Raw genomic sequence first — 6,000 nt, 5'->3', positions numbered from 1 at the left:
CTAAAGACTGATTTACTGTATTCACCAGTAGGCCTACTCACTGGCCTTTTCACTGGGAATCAGGCTAAAGAAAGAGGAATAAATGGTACTGAAATTTTCCCAAGCATTTCACAGATTCATTATGTGCATCACTTACTTAATAGCATTCCTTCCTTGTGCACTTCACGCCATGTCTACTGCTATGGACAGGCTCAGAGTCGGATGGGTGGCAGGGACGATGTCAGAGTTAGTAAAACATTTTTTTCTATCTTGACATAAGGACAGTTTGAGTTTCCTGGGTGGTTGTACCCTCACCGATAACAAGAACACCATGACCAAAAGACAGTTGAAAACTCTTCAGACCTCATACGACACGAGGAATGTAGTGTTTTTGAGCATTTGCTTTTGTTGAGAAAGATTTTTCTTATAAGGAGCCCCACAGCAAACAGAGCTGATTAATTCAGCCCTCGAACCCCCGCCCCTGAAAATGATTCCCCCACAGCACAGGAGGACTTGGGCATATTTAGCGCAAATGTAATTACGGCCTCGGTAAGCAGCAAGCTTTTTAAAGAACCCCTTTTCCTCCTCTCTCACTTCAATACCTGATGATGTCATGGGCCTTTGTGGGGTCGCAGAAACTCCTCAAATCAACTGCCACTCATGACCTTTCCTTTCAATGTTTTCTCTCTCCCCCTTTTGCCCTATTCTTTCTTCCTTTTTTTTCCTTTGGCTGGTTCATAACCGGGGTTCCCTTTATGGGTTGATCAAGCAGCCACCCCTCCTTGGCTCGCTCTGCTTGTGGAGGCTTTTTATGAGAAATGTATGCCCCTGTTGAAATGTATTGGTTGTACTCAGAGATGTCCCGGTCTTTTGTTCTTCTGGCCAGCAGAAGTCTAAAAAGTTCCCGAACATAGAAATAAGGCTCGACATACGGCATTGTGCTGACAAGCCCATCTCTAAAGATATTTGACTAAAGTCATATTGCAGTTAGAGAAACCAGAGCAATGCTGCTTGGAGAATTTCACCCATTTTATTGCCGCTCACAATGGTGGAAAGGAATGTAATCTGGCAAACAAATGCTGTGACAGACAACTTGTCTGGAGGATTTTATGGCTTGTCTGAGTTGTTCATACATGGATACACCAGACACTCTACGGTTAGTGCTGCATAGAAAGATGCATTTACTCAAGTGTGTGTGTATATTTAAATATCTTGCTCCATACAATTTGAAAATGTCCAGAGTAATGATGGCTCAGCTCTAATCCCACACTGATATTCTACAAACAGCTTGATTAATGAGTGTGTTTATTTTTTTTGTTTTTAGAGATGAGAATTTACTAAGCAAAATATTTGTGCTTTATGTCTCAAAGCAGCAGATCCACTCTACTTACTATTCATAATGGCCAATAGTGACTTAAATATTGGGATAAATTTGAAATAGGGTAAAATAACTTTCTTTTAAGGAAATATACTGTACCAATGTTATTCTAGTCAAGTTTCCACAGTTTTTAAGGCACGTTTTCAATCTTTAAAATGTTAAATTGAACTAAAGTGATTGACATTGACATTAATAGATTGACTCATGCTTTTTTAGCCTCTCTCTGGGAAAATCTTGTATGCATTACTTGAAAACAGGACGGTTTCAACCATTATGCATGTATTGTTATTACTGAAACTAGAAAATATATCTAATCAACTTATCTTCATACAATATTTCTTCTTTAGCTGAATTCTGAGACAAACTCTAGTTCAGAATGTTTATATTATTTGCAAATGGAGTCATATTTATTGGTGGTACAGTATTGTGATAATATTAAATAGATCATTCATTTGAGGGTTTGATAGATAAAATTAGCAAATGTAGATTATGAACAGACCAAAGCAAAGTCTTCAACATTTGTTCATGTCTTCTTTTTGTATTATTTTCAGTGCGTGATTTCTCACACAGCCTGTCTCTTGTGTGGTTGCTATGCAGCATTGACATCATTTCTTTGTCTTTTTGCCTCGTTTTCCTCATCATAATGACCTCTTAGATAGCAGAAAAAGAATAAATGAATCAGGGGCAGTGAAAATATATGACGTTTTTGTCCCCCAGTTGGAACTTTTCAGCGGGATACACACAGTTAATGTCCAATTATGGCTGTCAGTGTGGGAGAGAAATAGAGGAGGCATTCATTTGTCCTTTGGCCTGATTTTGTATCTCCACCATGCTCCTCTCTCCATCTCTCCCTGTCCAAGTGATTACAGCACACTTAAATGCCTAATTGGCTTTACTCCTTATTAGCAATACAATTATACAGGCCTTGGGATTCTCATGTGTGCAACCATCTGTAGAGAAAAGACACCATTCAGATCTATCCATAATTCAAACCATAGTTATTCTTTCACTGACAGGCCGGGGCCTTTGTGTGTTGTAAGGTTCTTATCCTGGCTTGCACACTCCCCTCTTAGCAGTCTTTTGATTATTACCTCACCTTTGTCTGGGATTAGAAACCTCACAGATAAATCAAACCATTATAATTTATTCTTTGCCAGTGTTCATCTGGTAGTAAATACAGGCAGCATGTAAAGTGTATTTTTAGGTGAATAGAAAGGAAATGGTTGCGGACCTGTTGCATCACATAATATGTGCAGTGTCTCAGCTCCCATTTTTAGCTCACAGTGGGGTCATGGAAACAGCTTGTTGTTGATGATCAAGACTATGGGAGCACAATTCCAGTGATGTTCATTTAGATGCACTGAAAAGGTTCACACATGTGTTGCAAGATGGACAGGTAACACTCCTCACTTTACTCTGTGAAGATGATCAATTATGTTTTTCGTTAAGAACAGAATACAGTATTCAGTAACAAAAAATTGTATATACAAAAACAAAAATCTGTTCTCAGTGGCATCCCCTTTCAAATGATACAGGAAGTACGGCTGTCACTCTGACAGTAGGAAGTTTGTGTGATCTGAGGGAACTCACCAGACTGTGGCACATGTGATGGATGGATTAACGCAGCCGGGTGTATTAGAGCACACTGTCGTATAGCTTCATTATCTGTGGCCATATCTGCTCAGTCTGTCTGCCTTGGGTCTTCCTCTGCTGTAATAAGACAGCTCTGGTAGTACCTAATGACAAGGTCGACACCCCCAGTTCCTGATGCCATTATCAAAAGTGGCTTCATCAATCAGACGGCAGCGTGACAGGGGATGTGTGTGTGATGACAGCAAAGATCAGTGATGAGAGGCTGGAGTGGAGGAGAAGGGTGGGATGATGGGTGGACTGAGGGCTACCTGGAGCACTCGCAGGAAGAGGCGGAGAGTATATGTGATGAAGCGGCCTATCCCCATGACCCAGTCAGTGAGGGTCTAATTCTCTTATAATCTCTTGCAGAGAGAAGGAGAACCACTCCTGAGTTTCACGGTCTCTGACTGTTTCCTCATTCATCCATTTATCGAAGCTTTTTAAAAAAATAATTTTATCTGGTATTAATATTAATAACTGGACTCATACGCGATCATGTTTTCCACTTTGCTAATAGTCATTTCATAACAATTCAAAAATCCGATTTTACACCGGTGTCAACATTTTGTTTGACAAAATTAGCAACGATTAACAGGAGTAGAAATTTCACATGCAAGATTTATTCCATTGAATTGCATAACTTAATCCTCTATTCTTTCAGTTAAGGGCATATTGCATCCTAAGTCAAAGGCACACTTGTGTTGCTCAAGCACAGGAAGTTTCTACTATTCTGAATGAATTCTTAAACACAGTGGAGGAAGGGACCAAGTTTACGCTCACGTGGATTAACGTGTTTGGAAATTCTAACTCTCTCCATCTGACATCTTTGTATGAGAAGAAAAGCAGTCCTTTGACAATGACATTTTTCACATCATCAGGGCTGGATGAAAAAGGTGCCTTTGAAAAGCAGTGAAGCCCAGGAAAATTGTTTGTTGACCACGTACTGCAACTGTCAGTCCTGTGTGGCATGAGGAATGCCTTTGTAAAACAGACAGATAGTTCATTTTCATGGCAGTCACAATGCGTGTGTGTGTGTGTGTGTGTGTGTGTGCGCGCGTGTGTGCATGTGGTGTGTGTGTGTTAGATGAATTAACAGGGAATAAAAATGAAGGTACAAATGGAAATATTTCTGATATCATTGGACTGTGGTTGGTTTTCTTTACTCTGAATTAGATTCAGATCTACTGCATTTAGGAACAGCACAAAGTAAGTTGTTGATAATTTGTGTGGCTGTGAAAGGATAAAGACGACACATTCTTTTACAGGTTGTACTAAGTATTCATTTGCAGCTACAACATTAGTCTTTTTTCGTTGCCTGTGTCACGCTTTACAGGCTTGGGAACACGTTCAACAAACACTAACAAATTACTTCTGACACAGCGTTCAGGTCACCATAACTTACCTTACAGTAAGTAGTACAAACTTTTTGTCTTTTCCTAAAGTTTTTCTGCCAGTAATTGCTCTAAGTGCGGGTATCAATCAGAGCTCTTGCCATTTACAGTGCATTATGTCCCAAATTAGCTCAGGAGAATTATGTGTGAGTGCAGGTGGAGACATTGTAATCACTAGCTCTGCAAGAACATATGATTGTGTCTGCTGGGGAGAAGGCGTACATGCATGTGCATGCGCCTTGTTTGTTGTATCTATGCATACACATAACTTTAGAGCTCAATAGATCAAAGCCCCCCTAATGGCACATGACGCCGCTGCGGCATCAAAATGAGCCGCGTAAAAGAGCGACATTATCGATCGTGCCCTGTGAGTCGTGTTGCCTCCAAACACCTGTGGTTTTAATGGCATGCTTACTTTTTCATGTTCTGGGAATAAATCACAACATAGCTGCACTGTGTCGGATCAAGGACCCCAGTATTGTGGCAGTGTGCTCCTTCACCTTTTATATTGTGTTAATATTGTCAGATATATGTGAAGCAGAAGGAGCTCTGCATGCTTTCATCACAGACATGGAGGCGCATATGGAGAGGACCAGGCAGGGCGTAGGGCTAGGAGACAGACGCTTCCATTGAACTTTCTGTCATTCCTCCACAGTCTGGAGGATCTGTATAATTTTCATGCGACGCAGCATACAATCTGTCTGTTCCGCTGTTCTCAGTAGTGCTAAATTCGAGGCCAGCAAACACTCGTCAAGACATAAGCTTTTCTTACTTGCCATCAGAGAGGTTAATTGGATTTATTCACAATTTCAGTCACAATGAGATGTGGCTATAAAATAATTCAATGTCAGAATGGAAAGGAAGTCTTTTATTTTATCAGGTTATTCCACTCATTTTCTGTTTGATAAATGATTCACAAAAGATAAATATGTTGAAATATACACACACAAAAAATGTTGTTGCCTTTGAACAGTTAAATCATCACTTCTCTTCCTCATTCTCTTTAATGCTATTGAAGCAGATCATCTTAGGGCGCACCTTCTGCCCGAGCTATTCCAGCACACCTTCCAGGAAATTCACATAATCTGGTCAGCAGTACTAAGAAGAATTTGTTAATAACTTTACACTGCTCAGCACAAATATTTTTTCTCATGTTTGTCTCATGCACCTGCTAAAATAGATTTTTTGTTCTCAAAATATGCTGATGCTATTTTAAAGATGCTTTATTTCTTCAAACTTTTCTTCCCTTAAAAAGCACTGCACTGTTGTAGGTGAACAACAGGTAGTGTGCAAGCAACACTGTACAATTATGAGAATCTCTGGGAGTGATAACATGTAATCCACACGCACCCATCCCTGCAGGCACTTAAAGACTTTGACCCTTTGCACTCCCTTGCAATGTGGTTAATGCAGATTACAATGGTCTGACTACTGAGAGCCCTCCTCACAGCTGCTGCTACCTCTCCCAGTCCACACGGCTGTAATTTAGCAGGCTGGGACATTCACCTCCCCCTGCAGACTTTGATGCAAAGAAATTGGCCTGAAACTTTGTTAAGAAGAAAAAAATAATAATACTTAACAAAAATACAGCTCTTAACAGCCTTTGTTTCTTTGGAGGAG

The sequence above is a fragment of the Antennarius striatus genome, chromosome 1 (assembly GCF_040054535.1).
Source record: "Antennarius striatus isolate MH-2024 chromosome 1, ASM4005453v1, whole genome shotgun sequence".
In the NCBI taxonomy this organism is placed as follows: domain Eukaryota; kingdom Metazoa; phylum Chordata; class Actinopteri; order Lophiiformes; family Antennariidae; genus Antennarius; species Antennarius striatus.
This window is presented reverse-complemented; position numbering follows the sequence as displayed.